Consider the following 25950-nt stretch of genomic DNA (forward strand, 5'->3'; position numbering starts at 1 on the left):
GGACCCCTCCCTCTGGGAAACACGTGGCACACATCTCACAGTGACACGTGACACGTATCACCAGTCGGACCATCATCATCCGGACCACCACCATCCGGATTCCCCTAAGGATATGCATGATGCAGTTCTCCTATCCGGACCGTCGCAAGGAAAGGCAAATGACGTTTCAGCTTCTCCTATCCGGACCGTCGCAAGGAAAGGCAAATGACGTTTCAGCTTCTCCTATCCAAGGAAGAGCAAACGACGCTGGCAGAGCATAGATATCCGGACAACCTTCATAATGCATCCGCTTCACAATACATCCGGATAATCAGTATATGTCATCCGGGTATAATCGTCCGGATCATCAATTAAAGTAAAGCGAGTCTTACACGCTATCACAACAAACAGCCATGGCCCACATCATGCCACCTGCAGAATGAGAAGACAAGATGAAGTGACAGCAAGTCACTTCCCACGATCATTCTACATAACCACTTCCCACGATCTCTGACAACCGCATCACCTACCATGGCTTCTGACAGCCGCTTATAGGGTGATGATGCTCCTACTAACGCCTATTATCATCATAACAACATAAAATATCTCCTCACCATTAATGAAAGGAACAGTACCCCTGAAGTTGTATATATATAGGCCTTCACATGAAGAGAAGGCGACCCCCTGGTAACCTCCTAATACCTGGTAAAAGGCCAACTGATTTATATCCCTCTCTCTGACCATGGCTAACAGAACCATCGAAGGGTGCGTCCGGACACCCTGTCCGGATGCCTTCTTGCAGGTATAACGACTGGATCAAGAACCTTTATGAGTTGAAATCACGCGTCCATCCATCTGGCAACTACGTGGATCATCGAAAACTCGAGGTATCAACAAATATGAGGTTGGAATTAGGTAGCTTTGCCATCCTCCATAAACACACTGGAACAACCTTCTCTATGCTGTCTCTTTGAAGAGATTATGATCTTAGCATTTGAATCCACTTTCAGTCATATGTAACTGGAAATTTAGTTCAAATTTTAAGAAGGCTTGGCTTATGATAACCTTAAACCACAAATACTATTGAAAGTCCATTCATGAAATTAATTTTCGGCACTTCTACGAATTCAGCCTGGCCTCTAGATTTTCATCTTTATCATACAATGCACCACGCGATGGTGCCAAGCTGTCCATTGGTCATCTTAGCAAATTCCTACAAAAATATATGGCCGTATGGTACAACTCTAAACGCCTAAAGGAAATAGAAAAGCATGGCCATCTCACTCTGCTGAATCGACGTCGTCATACCAAGAGACACAAACATTCTGATTCCGATTATTGCAAAGTGTTACAATGAAATCAAGGTGTTTTATTTTCTGTTTGTTTGCTAGTAGTGCGGGAAGCATAAGCTTTACCTTAGAAGATAAGGTATTACTGCAAAGACATAAATAAATCTACCCATTAAGTTACCCTTTTTTCTTTTTGAAAAATAACCTTTAATCCCAGTAATTGCCAAAATTTGATTTATTGCTAAAGGTAAATTAAAAATAAATTTATTAAATAAAGTTTTTATTTATCATTTTATTTTATTTAGCAAATACTTTATTTTAAAATAATTTCAATTTTTAATTTTTAAAAAGGGTTCAGTTTTTAATTTAAAAAATGATTTATTATAGTTCCTATAAATAACAAATGATAAATGATGAATGAATTATATATATATATATATATATATATATATATATATTCAATTTAAAAGAAAATATTCTTATTAGTTGTCATTAAAAGAAAATATTATGATCAAGAAAATTGAATAATTCACCATTTGTTATTATTATTAACTATTATAAAACTTTTTATAAAGGAAAAATTAAATTATGTTAAATTGAATATATAAAAAGTCTGATAATAGTTAATAATAATAATAAATGGTGAATTATTCAATTTTTTTTGGTTATAATATATATATATATTAATGACAAATGTTGGATTGTTAGATAATGAGAAATACGGTAAGAAATTCTTGGATGACATTAAAAATGATATTAAAAAAAATAGAAATGTGAGGTTAGTTGTGGAAATTTGTGAGGTGAGTTTTTGAGAAGGGATAGACTCTGTTACCATGAAGAATTAAAAGTCAATAATGCAAAAAATTGTGGTAAAGTTTCATTAATTTAATGTGTTGATTATATGAATCTAAGTATAAAAATTATAAAAACTAAAATTATGAAGTGAAAATAGGTTGCAAATGATAATTCAACCATTATCCCCTTTTAACTTTCTTGATTTTCCTAATGCTCCTTCATAGTAGGAATTGTGGAAGTTATTATTGAGATTAACTCCATGATTCCGAAGGATTGAATGAAATGAGTCAATGCTTTACTTTCAACCATTATCAGGTGTTTTCTTAACAAGTAATACCATTTTCTAAAATAATTTCTTTGTCATGAAGCCATTGACTTTAAAATGCAAAGTTTTTCTTTTTCTTTTAATATAATTATAAAATAATAAATGTTACAATTCGTTCTTATCCTTTTTGTATTTAAATAAAATAAAATATAATATAATTCTAAATAAATAAATAATGTGAATGTATCTTTAACCCATGTCAACTTTAATATTTTTTTTTCCATTAGTTCCATGATTCTGAATGATTGAATGGAATAGTTAACGCTTTACTTTCTACCTTTGAATAGAATAAGTCAATGTTTTACTTTTCTTCAAAGGTGTTTTTTTAATAAATAATACCATTTCTAAAATAATGTACTTTCTTCAAGTGTTTTCTTAACAAGTAATACCATTTTCTAAAATGATTTCCTTGTCATGCAACCACTGAGTTCAAACGTAAGGTTTTTTTTATCCTTTTAATATAACTATAAAATAATAAATGTTACAATTCATTTTTATCCTTATTATATTTTTTGTATTCAAATAAAATAATATATAATATAATTCTAAATAAATAAATAATGTGCATTTACCTTTAACTCATGCCAAATTTAATAGTTTTTTATTAGCTCCATGATTCCTAAGGATGGAATGGAATGAGTGAGTACTTTACTTTCTACCTTTCAAAGAAATGAGTGAATGTTTTACTTTTCTTAATAACTATAACAGTTGTTAAAATGATGTACTTTCTACAAAGGTGTTTTCTTAATAAGTAATACCATTTTTTGAAATGATTTCCTTGTCATTAGGGATAACAAGAAAGTAAGGTTCAGAACGGGTTACCTCAATACCAGTCCTGTCTTGTTTATACAAAATAATTTTCATTCCATCACATTAAAAAATTAAAAGGTCGGGGCATGGTGAGTATGCGAATTTTTCATAATTGTCCTGTCCTACCCTATTTAACTCTCTTTTGAATTTTTTAAAATTATTTAAAATTTATTTAATTACATTAAAATAAATATTTAACATATTATACTTTTTTATAACTTATTTTATTGAAAGGTATTATAATAATAATAATAATAATAATAATAATAATAATTATGTTGTTATTATTATTATTATTATATTAAAAATAGGAAATATAAAAAATTAAATTTATTTTATTTTATTTATAATCAGGGTGAGACAAGTCAATACTTGAACCCGCCTTGATTTTTTTTTTTTTTTTTTAAATCAAATCTATCCCTAACTCATTTATTTAAATTTCAAAGTTATTCCATTAGAGAGGGAACGAGACGAGTACCTGAAAAAACCCACCCCCTAGTAATCCTTACTTGTCATGCAACCATTGACATAAAATGCAAGGTTTTTCTTATCCTTTTAATATAACTATAAAATAATAAATGTTACAATTCATTCTTACCCTTTACATATTTTTTGTATTTAATAGATAATATAATTCTAAATAAATAATGTGGATGCACCTTTAACCTATGTCAGCTGTAATATATGTATATTTTGTTAGTTCCATGATTCCTAGGATTGAATGGAATGAGTCAATGCTTTACTTTCTACCTTTGAATGGAACAAGTCCATGTTCTACTTTTCTTCAAAGGTAATTTCTTAATAAGTAATACAATTTTTAAAATGATGTACTTTCTTCAAATATGTTTTCCTAACAAGTAATACCATTTTCTGAAATAATTTTCTTGTCATGCAACCATCGACTTAAAATGCAAGGTTTTGCTTATCCTTTTAATATAACTATAAAATAATAAATGTTACAATTCATTCTTATGGTTTATATATATATATTGTATTTAAATAAAATAATATATAATATAATTCTAAATAAATAAATAATGTGAATGTAACTTCAACCCATGCCAACTTCAATATTTTTTTGTTAGTATCATTCTAATCCAACCCGGAGTTAACTCATTTCAATCTTGTCCATATCATTGTAGATGTGAGTTAAGTGGGTTCGACTTGCCCAATTTGCATGTTCATTTTTCTCCTTTCTTTTCATTCTTGGCTCACCATCATTGGAAATTAATGTGAATATGCTCTTATTCTTGTAAAAACATGCATGAACAATTAGTGGGAAATGCAACTTAAGAATGAAACAAGAAAGTATTAATCCACATCATACATACATATTTGGTGATGCTAATATATATTTGAGAGTGAAATATTATGTGATTGAGGGTTAATTTATGTATAAACAGTAGATGAACTCCATGCTATAAGTAGACGAGCAAAGCAATGATAGAATAATTGACATATAGACATCCATTCATCTCACTTGAAAGAAATAAATAATTTCTCAAAGTAAGAAGGTTTTATTTTATAGAATATAATATAAAAGAAATTTTTTTTAGTTAGTTTTATTTAAAAAAGAATTAGCTTTTTATTATGGTTTTTTGAAGAAGGGTTTGATTTTTGGTCTCATTTATATAAAAGAGAATTAATTTTTTTTTTCTAGGATTTTTTTATAAGAAAAGTTTGAAAAACCAAGACATAATAATGATCATTAGGAATAGAAATCGAAAAGACGTGCTACTTATTTTATATAAAAAGAAATTAATCATTTTATAAGGGTTTTTGGGTAGAAGAGTTTCACTTCTAGGGGTAGTTTTGGGTAAAAAAAGTTTTACCATGAGCCCATACTTTTAGATTAGTAATAGATAATAGATTAATAGAGAAGGAAGAAGATTGCAGGGAGTACACACACAACTAAATAAATAATTAAATAAATAAATAAATTAAGAGAAATAAATAAATATAGAAACACCAGTCCCTTGTTCTGTCAAGAACTATAAGATGAAATAAGAACAAAAATATTGATGTGATGGTTGGTTTTAGGAAGATATTAAGATAAAAATCAAAAAATCAAATTATAATTAGAAGTTGTTAAAAGATTATACAATTTTTAATGATTTAATTATTACATAAAAAATTAAGACAAATAAAATGAATTTGAAATAGAATAAATGCTAATTTTATTTACTTTAAATATATGTTTTTATTTTTATTTTTCAATACTTTCTTTACTTTTCTATTTTCCTCTTTACTTGATATTCTCCATAAAAGAAATGACAGTGGTTAGAATGAGTGGTTTTTATAACATGAGCCAATTCATGGAATGTTGATTGAATGCTGGTTGACCACGACTAACAACCTCATGGAAAGGCAGAATAATTTTTCTGAGGATCAAACGGAAGATTTGATTGATCAGACCTCTGGAGACATCCCAAAAAAATTCCGTAAGCTATGTTTGGCTGCAAAAAATGTGAAGAAAAATGGAAGGAAAAGTAGAAGGAAATAAAAAGTAAAGAAAAATAAAAGAATAAATTAAAAATTGATAAAATATTTTTTTTTGTTACTTCATACTTATTTTATTTATATTAACTCATCAATATAAATATTAAATAATTTAAAAATACATAAATTTTTAATTAGTTTTAATTATATTTAATTTTCTTAGATATTTTTCATAGGACAACCAAACATGAATAAATCATTTTCCTTTGTAATTTTTTATTTCCTTAGTATTTTTCGAGAACCAAACATAGCCTAAAATTCAACCCACTCAAAAGATCCTAATTGGTTCATCTAATGTAAGAAATGTTGTTCATGCAAATATCTCTAAACTATGGCCTATGTTTAAAAAGAAAAAGAAAAAGAAAATATGGAGAATCAATTCTTAAGATTGATCAAATGAAGAAAACCAAAATGACCGATCAATATGAATAGGCATCACAAAAATATATTTGCTAATTGATCATCATAATCACAACCGAAAAATGTCTTAAATTCTTAAGTACTATATATATTAAGAATATTATATAAAATAATTCATAAATTCATATGTAATTATAATTAAATTCCCTTTAAAATAAGAAAACATAAGACGAGCATCCTTATAAATATTTTAGAAAAGTCATATGAAGATGAAAGAGGGAAAACCAAACCCGAAGGAACGCGATTCAGGATATAGATACAAAGAAGGTAAAAATATAAGTGTAGACCCCCATTTAGGCTTGAGTCACTTTTTCTCTATTTGTTTTTGCAGATCACGTTTTTAGCCAGGTGTCGCTATCCCAGCGGGCCACGTGTCGCGTCCTTAGTGGCCATAGGGAATCGACCTCGCTTTTTGAAGCTGCAGAAGGAGCAAGCAGAAAAGAGGGCTGCAGCAGAGATCGTTGGGAAGGGAAAAAGAAGGAAAGAAGAAGATATCCCGGAGAAAAAAAAAGAGGAGAGGAGGAGAGGAAGCCAGGGAGGGAGAGCATTGTGAGGGGAACGGATGAGTTTTCTGAGGAAAAGAGGAGAGGAAATATTGGAGAAGCTGTAGAGAGAGTGAGAGGTGTTTCCATGATCGTTTGAGAAGGATTTTTTAGCAGAGCACCCACAAAATATTAAACAGTGAGTTGGAAGCCTCAAATATTCAACAGAGAAAGGGATTTCCAGGTACGTTTATCAATCCTCTATATCTTTTATTGGCATTTGAATGCTCAGTGATTTGTTTGGGGTGGATGTTAAAGGCCACTTGTTTGTTTGTTGGGATATAACCATGTGTTTGTGCTTGCTATTGTGTATATAAATTTGGTTTGCCTCTATTGTGATTATGAAATGCCCGGGAATCATGCCCAGGGTAGCTTTTGATATGATTTTCCCGCCTACTCGGGAGACTCACTGATGATTCATGAAGTGAAGTCTCTGTAGTTTTATCTATTTATTCGTTTTCTTTGGTGCTCTGTTTTTTTTTTCATCTTCCTCTGTTTTTGGCGCCTATTCATGGAATGGGTTGTTTCTCTGATCCCTGCTTGAAGGAGATCCTAGAAAATCTGAAGTAGTCGTTGTGGCAACAAAGCTCACCTCATCAGCATTCCTATACCCATCGTTCATCTGTCCACCTCTCTCTCTAAGTCGTCATACCCATTTCCTCACTCAATCTTGAAGCAATCAGGCATCCTCCACCACACCCATTTTCCTCTCATTCATTCCCCATCCCACTCCCTCACTTACATGGAGTCTCCCGGGTGCATGCTATCCTTCACTCTTTCGCATACCCATTAAAACCACTCACCCAAGCCTCCATATCCATACAACCCATACCTATCCTTCATACTACTCATAACAACGTTCTACCTTATTCGGGTGTCTCACTCCTGGAATTCCTCCCCGCCTCCATTCCCCCGGGTGTCTCACTCCTCGAATTCCTCTCCACCGCCATTCCATCCGGGTGTCTCACACCTGGAATCCTTCTGCGCCGCCATTCCATTCGGATGTCTCACATCCGAAATCCTTCTATGCCGCCATTCCATCCGGGTGTCTCACACTCGGAACTCTACCCGGTTGACTTTCCATCTTCCCCGGATATCTCGCATCCGAAATTCTGTCCGATCGACGGTCCACCTTTTTCTCCCTCCTTAGAGCATTTCCTTGAGGTTCCCAAAATCCCTTTTTCAATAAATTTGGCCTCCATTTTCTTTTCAGCGGGCAACTTCCGAATTTTTCATGATTTTTTAAAATGATTTAAAATAAGCATGAAGTCAAATTCTGTAATTCCAAATGATGGAATTTATGGAATTTATGGAATTAGTTCATGCAAAATAAACAGGCTATGGTGGGGGCCCGACATCAAATGAATTTCTTCAAAATGAAACGAATTTGAACGAAATGTCATGCGTGCTTTTAGTGATTCTTTCTGTTCGGTGATATGAATGATATACTTTATGTTCACTACTATGCACTAACCCTAATTTATGATAGCGCGTTGCCGTTTGCTGATCAGGTACGCATCCACTTTCATTTTGGTTATTCTCTATGTATGTTTTGTTTCTCGTATGTGCATGATAGTTTCGGGTATTCGTTATTTTCCTTATTAGATGTCACGATTGTTTCATTTTATTAGTAGAGACTCGTTTTAGGGGCTTAGAAGGGTGTTACGGTTTTTATCGTACCTTCTTGATAAGTAACCTGACCCTCAAACCCGATCCGGTTTTTCACAGATCACCTTTTCCAAAATAAGGAGTCACACTTAGGGTTTTCTTTCTTATTTTGTTTACCCTTTTAAAAATAAAACAAAAATAAGTAGCGACTCCAAATCATTTTTCTTAATCAACAATTAAATCATTTTTTCGAAATCAAAATCGAGCTCACCATCAAGTGGGAAACGCATTGAGCCGAAATGCGAGGCCCACAATAAGATATTTCAAGATTTAATAATTATATTTGTTTCCTATCCCCTATAATATTCTCTTTCATTTAATGGAACATTCTTACATTCCACAACGATAAACATGATCGGTCAACCACATTAAAAGCTCGACTGCCATTATGTTTTTGCATTAACGTGTCTGCATTGAAGAGCACGACATCCAATGGAATTAACAGAACACTTGAAGGCTCTTCCATATAAGCCACTTCACACAAATGCAAGTACATGGATTATTGGTGCTATCAAACTTACTGATTCCTCAGCTTAAAATTTTTTGCAGAAATACAAAAATTGGCATGTAGGAAAGTGATTGAAACCAACCAGATGACAAGAGAGGCTTACAAATTCAACACCCTCAAACTCTTCTAACCAAATGGTTGTTTTCAGACGTAGTAACCAGTGAATGTAAATCCCCTTCCTACAATCTCACCAGCACAGAACCATGCATAGCACTCCAGCCCAAACAAGGCAGCAATACCAGCATCCTCGACCTTAAGTTCCTGCCTGTTCTTCCACATGTGCTTGACATAATCAAGCTCCTTCCAGAAAGATTCATAACGACCAGGGATACTGTAGGAAATAAAAACAAGTGAGGAAAAAAACAGCAAATATGTGCATACAGACAGACAAAGCTAGTTTCTTTTGCTTGATATACTTCATATGATCTATATTAGAGCACTGTAGCATCAAAATTCAAAATGTGTATGGATGGGTAGACAAATTCCAGTTTCTACATGTGAGCATTCTACTGATTACAAATGAAAAAAATGCAGCTTCTTAAAGATATGTGACTATGAAAGAAAATACAATCAAAGCTCTTTTATCAATTAATTATCATGAGACACAATCAAAAGCTACCTCCAACAGAAAAATACAATCTGTTTTTTAATGCTAAAAAACCAGGCACTAAAAGCATCCATCAAGTTGGATGGGTCAGAGGCACACACAGAACTCCTTATATCAATTGATTTTCATCAAACATAATCGGAAAACCGACCGACCCCAGGCTGAAATTCTAACACATCCTCTTGGAAGTCTATTTTACCTCTTTTTCTTTTCCCATTCTAGTTAGCATTTCAATGTGACTGAACAAACCCTTTTCCTTGTGAAAGCCAAGGGGAAAATCAATCATTTCATCTATTTCCATTACAATACACCAACTAGTAAAATCAAGATCAGAATTGAAGAAAAAGTCAATATTTGTTTAATGAAAATACAGCATCTGCAGCTGCATCTGCTCCAAAGAGAGTGGAAAGTAGCTGAGGGTGTATCCAGCAAGCAATTGTAAGCCTATTAAAGGCTGAAAAAGAAGGGCTGGTTGTGGGTAGTGGGCATGATCTTGGGAAGACCTACAAGGACTAACCAGCTAAGAAAGTGAAATCAAATGCCAGGTCAACAAGGTACCTAAATAATAGCCTAGCTAGATATGTGTACTGCACATTCCAAACCAAGCCTTACAGTTCACATCTTGCAATGTCAAAGGGATGGTACCCCCAAGCCGCAAGATGTTGATGAAAGAGAGAGCATGAAATGATCCAATTGTAGAATGGTCATTATAAATCCAACCTGAACCAAAACACACACACAGAAACCAAATATCAGTTAGACAAGGATATTTAGAGAATTACCTAGCAAGGCGAGTGTAGAATAGTTGCTTTGCCAACAAATTGCATTTCTCCACAGTTGGTGGCTCCTGCACATATTGCTTGTTCTGCTCTAACAACTGCTTGTGGTATGCACATCCATGCTTTACCACGAACTGTGATGCTTGAGCAGCCTTGGATTGCAACTGCTGCAACTTTGAAGCCATCAACTCCTTTTAAGCCTGGCCAATAAACCAATCGATCCACATGTAGTTAGTCAAAGATTTCACCACTAAAGCAAAACAATTAAACTCTTCAAAAGAATATAGTTCTTACAGACTTCAAGCCATTCAAAAAGACCGAAGCAAAATAATAAACTAGGAGACAAGTTCAACTCCTCATAAGTCCATTTCCTGAAACTGCATGAGAAGTGTTTGTTCATTTTCAGTGTTGTGGTGAGATATTATAATAAATGATCAACTGGGATAGTTTCTTCTGGTAGGAAGCTAAGAGTAAATTGCAATTAACCTCACATGTTTTTCCATTTTTTTGTTCACCCACACCATATTATTTTCTACACCCTAAATAACTTTTGAATTTCAACCAGATGCACCAAAGTAAATAAGTGCATCTTTGTCCAATCAAATTGGACAGACCAGTGCAACTGGTCGAACTACCAACTGGTTGTTGGACAACTAATTTTTTTAAAAGCTTAAACTTGTAGGTTTTAGATGTATAATGTACATCATGCTCTCCAACACCCTTCCTTATGTGTAGCCTCCATTTTTTGACTTACATGTGGGCTTAATAAATTGCAGAAACAAACATGTGGTGGTGAAGTTTGAACATTTGAACACATGGGCTTATAGGATTTGGGTTTATGATGTATATCATTTTCTCTGACTGTTTTGGTTCTCATTTTTTTGCTCAATTATATATGTTGAATTGGAGGAGAACCATTTAACCTGACCATTAGACCATCCAACCAGATGAACTGGCTGATTATCTTAGAACTGAGTGGGTTAAAAACTTTGGGCCTTTCTTACTTGAGTTTGGGCTGGTCAATTTTTTATCCCTGATTTCTCACCTTTTTTGAGTTTGGTTGGGGTTGATGGTGTGATCTTGAGCAAAAGAAAGAGCTAGCCAACCACCAGGCCAAATGCCTCTTTCACATATCATATTCACACAATACTTCGATTAGTTATTTAAAAGTTTAAATAATTTACATAAACTTAGAATGAGATAAAACAATATGATAGTTTCTTAAAGAAGAGTATAATGTAACGTATCATTATTGAAATGTTGATCAAATTAAATAACAAAATTTAACTTTACTCCTGATATATTTTTTTAATAGCTAAATGTTAATAAAATTAAAATTATTAATGATTACAAAATATTAAATAACTTAGAAAATTTAAAATTTTACTAACTAAATGCTGATAGAATTATAAATATTACTAATTTCAAGATATTAAATAATATCTTAGAAATTTTATCTTTCATTATTAACATTAATCAAATATAATTAATTAGATGTAAAATAAAACTTTGACAAGAATTAGTCTAAAACCAACCTATGATACTTAATCATAGACCAATCGATAAGTGAATGATTTTATAATTATTTAGTTGTATATAAAAAGTCTTAGGCACCTAGGAATAATAATATTAAAAAGTTTAAAAATAAAGCCACTTCCATTTTTTCAATATATATATATATATATATATATAATGTCATGTTAACATCATGATTCAACCAAAAATCAACCATTGATTCGATCAGTAAACCGTGACTCAATAACTTTTCTGATTCAATGACAAGTTGATAGAATTTGTTTTGTGGAATTGAATAGGTAAATATGGTAGGAGTGCAAAGAGTTAGGTGGAAGTTTTTATAAACTATGGAATGAGTGTTTAACATGACCCTATTAGCAATAAAGGAATAAGAAAAAAAAAGCCATAAATACATAAAACAAAACCAAGGTTCAACCATTCATTTGACCAATAAACCATGATTCAATAACTTTTCCAATTCAATGACAAGTTGATAGAATTTGTTTTTTGGAATGCATAGGTAAATATGGTAGGCGTGCAAAGAGTTAGGTGGGAGTTTTTATAAACTCTGGAATGTGTTTAACATGACCCTATTGGCAGCCAAGAAATAAGAAAAAAAAAGCCATTAATTTCCAACAAATTTTCAAATTTGCCACACCTTCACAACACAGTGTTAAGACCTTTCTCTACAGTCCACTTGCTGAAGTACAAAATCTGAGCTGCAAGAGAAGCAAAGCTTCTTCATCTCTCTCCTTGTTGCAGCTACAACTGTTCTAAATTGCCATTTTCAGTTGGTATGATGCACTTAATTCACTTTTCTGCTGGGTTTTGTAGTATCTGGATCTGTTCTCACTAGGGTTTGGATCCATTTTTCTCAGATCTTGTGTTCTGTTTTCTTGTTTTATTTTATTTCATTTTTATAATTGGTCTTTATTATTGTAATGTGTTGTTTTGATAATTGTATGTTTTGTTTATTATACTTGATAATCTGGTCTTTGTAGTGGAACGATTGGGGATGCTCTAATTTTTAGGGTTTTGGATCAAGAGCTAGAAAGGGGGTTTTGATTTTGAGTAGGTAATGTTATATGTTTGTTTTGATAGATAGAAATGCACTATTTGGAGGCTGTTTGGCATACTGGGAAATTTATTGGTCTGTGTGTTGAATGGAATTCAATCACAGACGATTGAGTTATCAATTATTTGTTAATAATTGATTATTTGACATTTGGGAGGATCAGTCAATAATTTTTACAGTTGGGGATTAATACCAGAACCCATTTTTAATTTTATACAGATTGATTTATGCACAGGTCAGTAGAAGGTGATATTGTCATTAAAGGGCTGTTTGGCTGACAGGAAAAGCCATTCTCCAAACATGGACTAGGATATTCAATTACCAATTGAGGATATTTTAGTCCCATATTAGGTTGTTAGTGTTTATATTCTGAATTGGATTATGATTCATTTGTTTTCACTATGGCAAGTAACTTGTAAAATTGGTTGCCCAGTTTTCATATCAAAACTCTGATGCCATTTTTCATTTTGTATAGACAGTCATATAGTAGTCACCATGTGAAATTTTCCTCATTTACTTCAATCACAACCAAAGGCATACCTTAGTCACGTTTTATACAATCATCATGGACAGTCATATAGTAGTCACCATGTGAAATTTTCCTCATTTACTTCAACCACGACCAAAGGCATACCTTAGTCACGTTTTATACAATGATCATGATCATGACCAAAAAGTCCAATATTTTTCCCCATACCTTCATACTTCTTAGGCATGATTTTTTTATGGCCATAACTATATCTAGAAGTTTGGTGTCATAGTTTTCAAAACACCATGACTGGAAGCTATAGTCACCACACATTTAGTACCACTTGGCCACATTTTTTAAGAAACGTAACTATGAGTTTTAACCCTAAGTGTTATTTATTGTAGTGGGACATCCTGTGTACCTACATTATGCATGAAATATTCTTTCTATATGGATTCCTTGCTGCAAAAAATAACTAAAAAAAGCCAGGACACAAGTGATAAGTGTTAAAAAAAAACATACCTGTACAATTATTAAATTAATACACCTGATCTTTTCAATATTATCCAACAGGAATGAATTTGAAGGAAAGAAACCCTTGTTCACAAAGTAATGGGTTTTGCTCCTTGCAAATGCCTGAGAGATAGCAAATCAATATATTTTAGGATTACAGGCAAAAGTTCAATTATCTTTCACAACCACAAATTATACACACAAGTGCACGCATACATATAAACACACAGTAAAATCACAAATAAAAATAATATACATATTCAAATTTATACACAGAAACAAGAATAGCAGAAACACAGCAACAAAGCCTTAAATCTTATTATTATTTTTGATAGATAAAGCCTTATATCTTAATTGGTTAGGTTCAGTTCCATTTCAACTAAGAATGACCCTTTCCTCTATTAAATTAAAGACTATTGTAACAGTTTTTACTACAGTAATACCTCAAGGCAAGTTCTTTTTCAGCTTCCCAGGCACAGCCTAATATAAATTGAGTAGAAAAGCAAAAACTGTGAGTGAATCCTTTTCTATATTTAATTATTTAACGATCTATATAGCAGAAAATGCTTATTTAAAATCTGTTTCCTTAATTTTGGAGATGCAAAATTACAAATTGCCTATGAATTCATGTTTGTCCAACATGTCCTTTTTAATGGATAAGTTCAGACATAGTTGTCTGATGTTTTTATCACATAGACAGATTTTAAGTTCAAACTTCTCTATACGCGGAGTTAAAGAAATTTCATATACCTCAACCCCAACCACTAGATGCAACTTTCTTGGAACCTTCTTCCCATTGGATTTCACAAGAATCCTAGCCTACTACGAAAGCCGTCTCTCCCTCGTCTCCTCATCAACTGTTATAAAACATCCACAAGCATCACCGAGCCTCTTGAAGAACTGTTCTCCCCAAAAATGTAAAGGTAACCCTAACACTCCCATCCAAACCTCTTTGACACAATCCTTGACCCTAAGGCAACCTACATTAGGGTTCCACCAATCCAACCGCAAAGCTTTACCCTCAAGCCGACTATTTCCTAGAAGCAAAACCCATTTCAGTTCACAAGTATTATCAAACTTGAAAAGAATAAGAGATTTTTTTTTTTTTTTAATCAGTAAATGAGACCAAAGTACACACAATGTATACAACGGCAACCAAGAAGCGCCAAAAACAAAAAAAGGAGAAGACAAAAAGATACTCCCTCCCTTAAACCGAATCCAACCAATCAATGAAATCTATTGTGGACATCAATCTTTCACCTATAAACAGTTTGGCCCAAGTTAACAAGTTACACAAAAACAAGTATTTCAACCTTTGGATTGGAAGTTCCACATTCTCAAAATATCTTCTATTTCTCTCTTTCCAAATAGTCCGGAAGAGACATAAAGGAGCTGCCCTCCAAACCCTTTTCCACTTTTTTCCACCAAAGCAACCATGCCAGCCTAGCAGAGTCTCTTTAATTGTGGATTGCATCACCTAAAAAACTCTAAAGAGTACGAATAATAGCTCCCACAACACCCTTGCCTTGTCACAATGCAAAAGGATGTGGTCAATAGACTCCTCATGAGAAAAACATAGGAAACAACGGTTGGCTAAAGACCACTCCCTCCTTTGAAGCTAGTCAAGAGTTAAAGTTTTTCCCCAAGTCACCTCCCAAGCAAAAAAGCACACCTTAAGAGGAACCCACGCATTTCACACAACACTAGAAGGGAATTGCACTACCCTTCCTATCTCTAGGCTAGCATAAAGTGATTTAACAGAGAATGTTCCACTCTTCATATCAACCCAACACACTTTATCCTCTTTACCCTGTTCTACCACTTTATCTTGAAGTCTTGCCAAAAAGTGTTTCACAATAACAATCTCCCAATCATTTAGGGGTCTTAGGAAGTTAGGATTCCAACCACCCCCCCTCTCATTAGAATGTTGCCACAACTCCACCACCCAAGCATCTTTAGAGTTAGAAAGAGCAAATAAAGAGGGAAAAGAAACATTTAACGACTCATCCTCACACCACTTATCTTTCCAAAACTTTATCATTTTCCCATTGCCCACCGAAAAGGACGAATTAGAACTAACTACATCCCACAACTTTCTAATGGTCTTCCATAAACCAACACCATAGCCTCCTTTCACTTCCTTAGAGCACCAACCCCCTTCCAAATCCCAATATTTACCATTAATGATTTGTCTCCAAAAGGCCTCCCTTTTTGAAGCAAAGCGCCAAATCCACTTACAAAGAACGACCTTATTAAGCAAGTGAAGGCGCCTAACACCTAGGCCCCCCATCCTTCTATCAGAGCAAACGGTATCCCACTTCACTAGATGAGGCTTACTATCTAAGGTCACACCTCCCCATAGGAAGTCCCTTTGGATTTTTTCCAACCTTAACCCCACAATCCTTGGCATCCGGAAAAGAGACAAAAAGTAGATTGGCAAAATTAGATAACGTACTTCTAATCAACGTTAGTTTTCCCCCTTTGGAAATATATTGTATTTTCCACAAAACCAATCTTTTGTGAAATCTTTCTTCCACTCCATCCCAAGCCACCAACGAATTAAAAGGGGCACCTAAAGGGAGCCCTAAATAGGTGGTCGGGAGCACTCCCACTTTACAGCCTAATGCAAGAGCCAACTCATCAAGGTTCTCTGTTCTCCCCACCAAAATAAGCTCACTCTTTGTTAAATTAATTTTCAAACCCAAAATGGCTTCAAACCACATAAGCAACTAGCTTAAATAGGTCAATTGGGTATGGGAGGCCTCACAAAACACCAAAGTGTCGTCTGCAAATAGTAGATGAGTAACCTCCAAACCCTCTCCACCTCTCCCATTCACTTTAAAGCCAGTCAAAAAGCCATCTTCCCTTGCCCTTCCAAGGAGACAGCTAAGCGCCTCCATAGCAAGCACAAACAAATACAAAGAAAGAGAATCACCCTGCCTTAATCCTCTAGAGTTTTGGAAGAAACCTAAAGGGGTACCATTCATAATAACCAAGAAACTTGGAGTAGAAATGCACCAACTAATCCAACTAATCCACCTCTTGCCAAAACCCATTTTTTCCAAGACCGCAAGTAAAAAGCCTCAATTGACATGATCATATGTGTTCTCAATATCTAATTTGCACAGTACCCCAACCCTATTACTTTTCAACATTGAGTCAATTGCTTCAATTGCTTCATTTGAAAAGAATAAGAGAGTCCCCCAACAAGGATAGATGCAAATTACCTTTTACCCTCTAAGAAGGCCTAGCTTAAGCTTCCAAAGAGCCTAAATCCTGAACCTGGTCAGAAACATCCCCCATCTCCCCACCAAGCATTCTTGAGCGGTTTCAAGCTATTCAACACCTCCTCCATTACACCTTGAACCCAAACTTCCTCACCTACCTCTTTCTTTCCTTTGTCACCACTTATGCATAATACTCACCCTTTAAGAATGCTCCTCCACCTCTACTGTCCCCCAAAGGACGAACAACCTCCTTGGAAGATTCCAAATGCCTATGCTCAAGAACAAAACCAATGCCCCTCAACTTTGAAGTGAGGGTCTTCCATCCCCTCAAACCATCCCTTTCCTCAGGTAAAACTAAGGAGAATCTTCTCTCCTTTATAGACAGCACAGAGCACAGCAAGAATCTCCCTGCCTTGTAGCTACAAAGAACCAGCTTGTAGCCCTTTCCACCTTCGATTCACCTCATATTGAAGACCATCCCCGCCTTTCCTTCACAACAAGTTTCAACCTCTTCCAGCAATCGAGCAAGCCCCCTCTCACCAACCCTAATCCAAGTGGAAAACCCCCGACCCCTCTCCACTATCTTACCAACCATCTTCCCCTTGACTTCCCTTTGTGAAATCTCAAAGGATTTCAATTCAACTCTAAACCAACAACTTTCCCTTTGTGAACCTATCTCTGAAGCTTTATTACATTTCTCTTAACTTCCTAAAATGCCATAATTTGAAAGAATACTCAAGTTTGCTCATAACTCCAGTCACTTCATGTCATGGCATGCATGATTGCACTGTTACATTTCTTCCTACTGCTTTGATTATCTCATTGAAGGTTATCATACATGCCGAATGAAGGATTAAGGTATGCTTAATTCTACCAAACTAAAAGCAAATTATTACAATTTCATGTGGAAGAAAGAGAGGGGGGGAGGGAAGGAGAGGGGGGAGGGATTCTAGTTACATAAAGATGCTAGTAGACTCCCCTTTGGGACATCAGTTGGTTCAATGCCTCATTAGACTTTCCCTACACGTCTAATAAAAGTTACAATTTAAAATTGAAGACCTTTTTGGTAAAATTATAACACTAATAAGTAGAAAATTTGAGTGATCTTCCTCACAGTACAACAAGTCTGTCCTTGTTGTGGTATACCTTAAGAATTTTGGGGAAAAATTATTTGGATAGTTTGCTCTTTGTGATTCTGAAGATGGGCCTTGGGAAAAAAAACCAAGCCACATATCCATAAGGACACTAGTCCTCTCAGAAGCTCTCTAAGGCCATAGTCCTCTTCACATTTTGGTCTACATGCTTTACTCCTAACTATAATTGAAAAAATATTCAAACATAAGATGTCAAAAGTGATGTTTTCAATGAAGAACTGATACTTATGAATCTTACCCGAAAATATACCACTACTTCAAAAATAGTAGGTAGTATTAATCTCTAAAATTCTCTCAATTTATTGAAAGAAAATGTTCCAATAAAGACATAATGAACTCATTTTAGTTTGAAAATTTCCAAATTTTCTATATATGATAATGAGATTATATGAAGAATGGAATGAATCATATCCAAATTTCTAGTCCTCTCAGAAGCTCTCTAAGGCCATAGTCCTCTTCACATTTTGGTCTACATGCTTTACTCCTAACTATAATTGAAAAAATATTCAAACATAAGATGTCAAAAGTGATGTTTTCAATGAAGAACTGATACTTATGAATCTTACCCGAAAATATACCACTACTTCAAAAATAGTAGGTAGTATTAATCTCTAAAATTCTCTCAATTTATTGAAAGAAAATGTTCCAATAAAGACATAATGAACTCATTTTAGTTTGAAAATTTCCAAATTTTCTATATATGATAATGAGATTATATGAAGAATGGAATGAATCATATCCAAATTTCTAGTCCTCTCAGAAGCTCTCTAAGGCCATAGTCCTCTTCACATTTTGGTCTACATGCTTTACTCCTAACTATAATTGAAAAAATATTCAAACATAAGATGTCAAAAGTGATGTTTTCAATGAAGAACTGATACTTATGAATCTTACCCGAAAATATACCACTACTTCAAAAATAGTAGGTATTAATCTCTAAAATTCTCTCAATTTATTGAAAGAAAATGTTCCAATAAAGACATAATGAACTCATTTTAGTTTGAAAATTTCCAAATTTTCTATATATGATAATGAGATTATATGAAGAATGGAATGAATCATATCCAAATTTTTCTATGAAATAGTTTCTGTTTTGTTGAGTGGTAACAGAAACCCAAGATCTACTCAAAGCCCAGCCTCCATGATGAGAGTAGCATCCAAAAAATTTTCCTTGGTTATTGGGTTAGGTTTGACCTACCAGTAGTTAAGTATGTGATTTGTACTAGAGGATATAATCCTGAGATTGAATTCTTACACATATCAAACTCAATTTTCCCCAATTTCATATCACACAGTTTCTTGAACCCCACAGAAATTTCATGCACAGATGCTGTATTTTATTGCCTTAAAAACTTGGGTAAAATCAGGAAAAATATATACGAATCAAATCAGTACATTTGAAAAGAAAATAACAGAGAACAATGAAGAAGAAGCGAGGAGGAGAGAAGAAAAGACACACCTGTGATGAGAGAAGACGACTAGAGAACGGAGAGGATCGATAGCGGCCTCCGACGAAGAAACCCCAAATTTTTTGCTTATATATTGCGGTTGGTATTTTGAAATTACCACCTTACCCATCCTGGGGACATGCGTGGTATTTGAAAAAAAAATTCAAAACAGTTGTCACGAACCGTTTTTTTTGGAAGTTTCTAGAAACAATGTTTGGTGTATTTTTTTTAATAAAAATTTGTTTAGAACAATATTCATAAATTATTTTTTATATTTTTAAATATTTTTTTAATTTATTTTATTTTAATCATTTTTTGTATTCATATAATTATTTTTTAAAATAATATAAAAAATAAGTAAAATTAAGAAAAATAATTAAAATATATTATTAAAACATTACAAAATAAAAATAAGTTCTCAAAAATTATATTTTACTAAAAAATTATTAAAATTTGAAAAACAGTTCGAAGGCTCTAAGTCATTTTTCAATCCTTTTATACCATGGGCTTAAAAAAGACTTTGAAATCTTTTATATTAATACTAAGTTATGCACGTGGACACTTTTATGAAGTTAATATTATATAATTTTTAAATTATTTAATAAAAATTATGAAAAAAATAATTTAGTAATAAATGAAAAAATTAAATCTTTAAATGATTAAGTATTTGCGTTTAAAAATATATTACAATATCATGACAATTCCTTGCATATGTTTATTTTATAGTAAAAAATTTAGATATCAAATAAAAAGTAAATAATTATTTTTTATTAAATTAATTAATATAATTATACATAATTAAATTTCTATTATTTAACAAACTAGCATATGTTATTATTTGTGGGGAAATTTCCAAAAACCGAAAAATCTTGTTACAAGTGTAAATGAAATACAATTTTGTCATGTCTTAAAAACAATATCATATAACATAGTGAAATTGAATAAATAAATAAAGACAATTTTATTGGTCTCAAAAACAAATTTTGGACATTGATAAACATAAGTCCTTTGGGATCACTTGAAATGAATTTTGAGTTGAAAGAATTGGTTTTGTTGAGAATGAAGAAACAATTATAACATATTTCTCATCCATAGAAATATCAATTTCTGAATCAAATTCATGTAATATTTATAAGTCCAAATGACATTGATTTAGTATTTGTTTATTAGAAAATGAAATTACATGATTATATAATTCAAAATATTTGATGGTTTTAAATATGGATTAATAATCTTATCATTAGGACATGACTTTTAAAAATATTTCAACTTCACAAGTAGATATAGTACCATAAATTTTATTTTGTGAGTATGAGTGAGTCACAATGCATGTTTTTTAACTTAAATTTTTAGAACTCATTTAATTTACAAATTAAAGCAAAAATATAATTTTAAAAATATTTTCTTAATATTAGTTATAAAGTATCGATGTTGGAGGTCATTTTTCATAATCATTCTATTTTTCTTCCAAGTTTCCTTTAAAAATAAAATAAGGGAAAGTAATTCTTTAAAAATTTGATTTTCTTTCCTTTATATTTTCAAGAATAATCAAATAAAGAAGAAAAAAAACTATATTTTTTCTTACATTTTTATTTCATTCTAATTTTCCTTCTTGACTTTTCTCCCTTATTTTCCTAGAGTAGAATATAGTCTTTATATTTTTTTTTCCACTCCTTTTTCCTAAGTCATCTAAACATAAAATGTCTGGTTCCAAAAAGATTGAAGGAAAATGCAAAGAAAAGAAAATAATAAGGAAAAGTAAAAAAAAAAAAATTAATAAAGAAAAAAAAATTTTAAGTCAATAAATTATTTTGATATATTACTTTAAATTTTTTTCATTTATTTAACTTCTCTATATAAAGATTAAATAATTTAAATATATAACAATTTATTAATAATTTTAATTATATTTGACTTTCTCTCATATTTTTCATAACAAAACCAAACATAATTAAATCATTTTTCTTAACATATTTTTTTCTTTCTTGGATACTTTTCAAAAACCAAACATAGCAAAAAGGAAAAATAAAATAAAATCATTTTTTTCCTTTTCTTACTTATTTTTCATAAACATAGCCTGAAAAGATTATTATAAAGTTGGGCAGAATAGTTTTGAACGAGAAAGGGAAGGAAACAGATCATGGATATTAGGCCAAACAACCCCAATTCCCAATTCATCTTTATGTTTCAATAGAAGTAAACAAGTCATTGGAGTACTGTAATCTACAAATGTTACAAACCAACAAATACCAAATAAAGTACTGATGGAGGAGGGTCCCTAAACATCCCAATGGATCAGGGCAAAAAGAACATCATATTTATTCAAATTTCTCGGAAATGGTATGTGATGACACCTTGCTAAAATGCAAGTTTCACATTTAAAGTTTGTAATAGGTAAATTGGAAAATAAATATAGAAATAAATACTTCATGAAACTAAAGGATGGATGACCCAATGATGTCATAGCTAAATCTATCTCTCTTTGCCATTGATAGTATGACTCATAGTATTAACTTTACAATAATTGAAATCATCCATGTAGTACAACCTCCCTTTCTTAGTACTTTGCTTAATGATTTTGGATGGTGATAGGATTGTTGGTGAAAGAAAAGGATGCACCGGAAGTCATTGAGGAGAAGGAAAAAAAAAATACTCTAAAGAAGATTTGACTCTATTACCATATTGAAGTAGAGAGAGGATTATTGAAAAACAATGACTTTATTTTTTCATTGATTAAAAATGAATATATATACACAAAACCTAAAACACAAAAATAGGAAATAATCTACCAAAACATAAAAATAGGAAATAAGAATTAGCCCAAAACACAAAAATAGAAAATTACAACTAATTAAAATAATTTAAAAATAGAAAGAAAATCTATTATAATGAATTCTCTAATAAGAATATCCCGAAAAAGACAAAGAAATTAGGTAGATTAAAGCAACACAATTTAGTTCCTTAGTGGCTTGACCCGTAAACATCAATCTATTAGAAAGAGATGAAACTAGTCATATATTTGATAAAGAGAGTGAAGGTGAGAGAGTAATAGTTCCAACCCCTATAACCGGATATGTAATCCCATTTGCATTGACAATACTAGTCCTTTGGTTAAGTTATATAAAGTCACTTGGATTAAATGTCATTTGGTTGGTTGCCCTAAAGTTAATTGTTCATCCATTATAATCATCTTGGTTAGAACTCAGTAATGTATAATCACAGGTACCTTGATTGTTAAGGCGTGGTTGGGTCGTTGGGGAATTCTTCTTGAGGAATAAAGGATAATTGTAGTTTAGTTGTTACAATGATTGTTTGTTCTAAGCCTCTATTTGAAACGACTTCTCATTATTTCCACACCTTCAATTCATTCCACCCCTTAGGATACCCATGTAACTTAAAACAAGTTTTACTGGTATGTTTGAGTTTAAGACCAAAATAATATATTTGTAAAAAATAATAATAAGAATAGTATCCATTTGAAAATATTTGTCAAAGTAGTCTTCTTTATCCACGTAAGCATTCACATGGATTTTAAGTGTAAAGAACCACCGTTGGTGACTATGGTTTTAGTACTTACAAAAATTTCCTTAAGACCACAGTTACAAACTGTGGTTTTACAATTTCTCTTAGAACCACAAATACTAACTACGGTTTTAAAAGAAGTTTCCTTAAAACCACAGTTACAAACTGTGGTTTTATAATTTCCCTTAAAACCACAGTTAGTAACTGTGGTTTTACAATTATTTTTAATTCGTCCTCAAAACAACTTGTTTTCCTCTGTTTAGTTGGTGAGAAAGCTAAGGAAAATGAGTGGGAAAAAACTCATGAACTCGAAAAAAATTTACCTAGCTGTCGGTGGAGCTGCTGGTGGGAGCCACTGGTGGGAGTTGCAGCCAGTGAGGAGAGAAAATGGAGCTGCAGATGGTGGAGCCGCAGAGAATACTTTCTGGGTTGATTTCGGGAAAAAATTGGGTCTCCAAAGTAAAAAAGCAAGTTTGACGAAGATGGCTTGTTGACGTGGATGGCTGATGTGGATCAAAAGAGTATTTTGGTAAATAGTTTGAAAACCGGATTAGTTTGGGTTTTTTTTTCCAAAGAACTACTACTTTGGCCGTAAACTCGGTACGTTTCGTATTCTTACAGTGATTACAACCTCGTCCTTCCAATTGTACTTTCACCTTGGAGGTCATGTTTGGCTTTCCAGGGACTCGATTTTGGTAATTTGAAGAGGTTATGGCTGTGGTTGCCTAGCCCTAACTCACTTTGATGCCATGGTAGCACTAGTGGTGATCTTTGTACTTGTTATCATCATTGCCTGTCTATTATCCTCTCTCTGGACATGAGCGTAGGTTTTTTGGATTGTAGGAAACGGTCATATCTATAGTACATCACTCTGAATCTTATCTAATCTATCATCTAAACCATCCAAAAATATATATAAACCTTCTCTTCTTGTTAGATCGATATTTCTAAATATCATCAACACACTTCATTAGGTTAGGACAACAAAAATCAATCTCGCTCTATATATAAGCCATGCAAATCATTATAATGCTTTTTGATGGATCCTCCAGCTTGTCTCATTAGGTTAGTAAGCTTTTTCTTATTTTTATTTTTTTCAAATCATAAACTTGAGATGTATCAGTTCCACAAAAAAAGTCACAGCAATAGAATCTCATACCATTTTTGGAGTAGGAAGCGATTAAAATCACCGATCAAGGGTGGGTCCATTGAGTTGATTACCCATCCTTTTATGATTGCATTTTTGGTTTGCCATTTCCAGAAACCCAGAGTCTATCAGTGAAGGCTGTGGGAAGTCTCCACTGATATATCCTAGTTTGTCTTTACTAGAGATACACATCTTGAGCACCTAGGACCATAAATGCAATCGAAAACTATGGAAGACTTCATTTGGCAAACCATAATTTGAAGAACCAATGGAAATTGGGAATAAATCGTTTTTAAAGAAAAGGATGTAATGGCCGAAGAAGGAGAAAAGGAGAATAGATGAGATGAAAGCCTTGAAGCTTTTAGGTGTAGCCTTGGCATTTTTATATAATCAGACCATCACATCAGAATACAGGCCAAGTTAATAGTGAGGGGTGGTCTTGAGGTTTGATGAGGAATCTTAGGGGTGCAGTATAATTTCAGAAACTACAGTATGATAGTGCATTGTCAATAGCCTGAAGGAGTGCAAGTGTAAACACAAACTTTCCATTTTCTTTAGAAAACTCCTGTATATATTTTTTTTAAAATGAAAGTAGAAATAGAGCAAAAATAATAAAATGAAATAAAAGAAAAGGAAAAAAAAATAAAAATAGGATTATAATGAAATAATGGTGAAGTACAGTGTGTGTGCTGAAACTGAGACGTCCATGAAATGGTTGAATATGGGAACAAAATTAGAGATTTAAAATATATTAATTCAACAATAAAATTCAATGAAGAGAGTCAAACATGAAGCATATAGTTTACAAAAAATCCCAACATTTGATTTTAAGATTTATTATTCAAATATAAAATCTAAAATTTATCACTCAATTTAAAAATATTTTAGTTCACCTTTAGAAATTAAATCATATTTTGGGACTTATTAGGATGAAAGATTATTTTTCAAAACCAAAAAAAATGTAATTTAACGGGTAGATTTATTTATTTATTTCTTTTCATTAAGAATACCTTATCTTCTAATTAAGGTAAGCTTATGTTTCCAGCACTACTAGCAAACATACAGAAATAAAACACCTTGATTTCACTGTACCACTGATCCGAATCAGAGTATTTATGTCTCTGAAGGGGAGTTTGGCTTTTGGTATCATGACGTTGATTCAGATGGCTGTGCTTTTGTGCTACAGTTTGGAGTTTAGAGTTCTGCCATATGGTTATAGATTTTTGTAGGAAGTTGCTAAGATGACTAATTGATAGCTTGGCACCAACACATGGTGCATTGTAAATGATGAAGATAACAATCTGGAGGCCAGGCTGAATTTGTAGAAGTGCCGGCGACTTAATACTGGAAAATTAGAATGCCTTTGACAATGATTTAAGTGTTTCTATCCTTCCTAATATTAAAGATAAAAATTTTGTGTTAAAAAAGTTAAAAGGGCTGTGGCAAACAGACTCTTAATTTCATGAGAGTAGGTTTTCAATAGTATTTGTGGTTTAAGGGCATCATATATAAACCAACCATTCTTAAAATTTGAACTAAACTTCCAGTTACATATGACAGAAAGTGGATTAATTAAAATGCAAGATAATCTCTTCAACGAGGCAGCAGAGAGAAGGTTCCAGTGTTTATGGAGGATGGCAAAGCTACCTAATTCCAACC

At 32.7% G+C, this 25950-nt stretch overlaps 1 long non-coding RNA gene across 3 annotated transcripts; it reads right to left on the bottom strand.

Moving 5' to 3' along the window:
- Positions 1-8679: 8679 nt before the first annotated feature.
- On the bottom strand, positions 8680-19736 carry LOC100247007 (uncharacterized). 3 transcript variants are annotated; one of them, XR_002029137.1, is made up of 5 exons: positions 19634-19730; positions 13803-13916; positions 10516-10598; positions 10225-10421; positions 8680-9166 (listed from the first exon to the last, which is right to left on the bottom strand). It is a non-coding gene; the product is annotated as an uncharacterized LOC100247007 (long non-coding RNA). The 3 variants fall into 3 exon arrangements; XR_784605.3 differs by lacking the exon at positions 10516-10598 and having other exon boundaries at positions 19634-19736; XR_784606.3 differs by lacking the exons at positions 10516-10598; positions 13803-13916 and having other exon boundaries at positions 19634-19685.
- Between the last annotated feature and the right edge of the window lie 6214 nt (positions 19737-25950).

This window comes from Vitis vinifera, chromosome 19, assembly GCF_030704535.1.
Source record: "Vitis vinifera cultivar Pinot Noir 40024 chromosome 19, ASM3070453v1".
Taxonomy (NCBI): Eukaryota; Viridiplantae; Streptophyta; class Magnoliopsida; order Vitales; family Vitaceae; genus Vitis; species Vitis vinifera.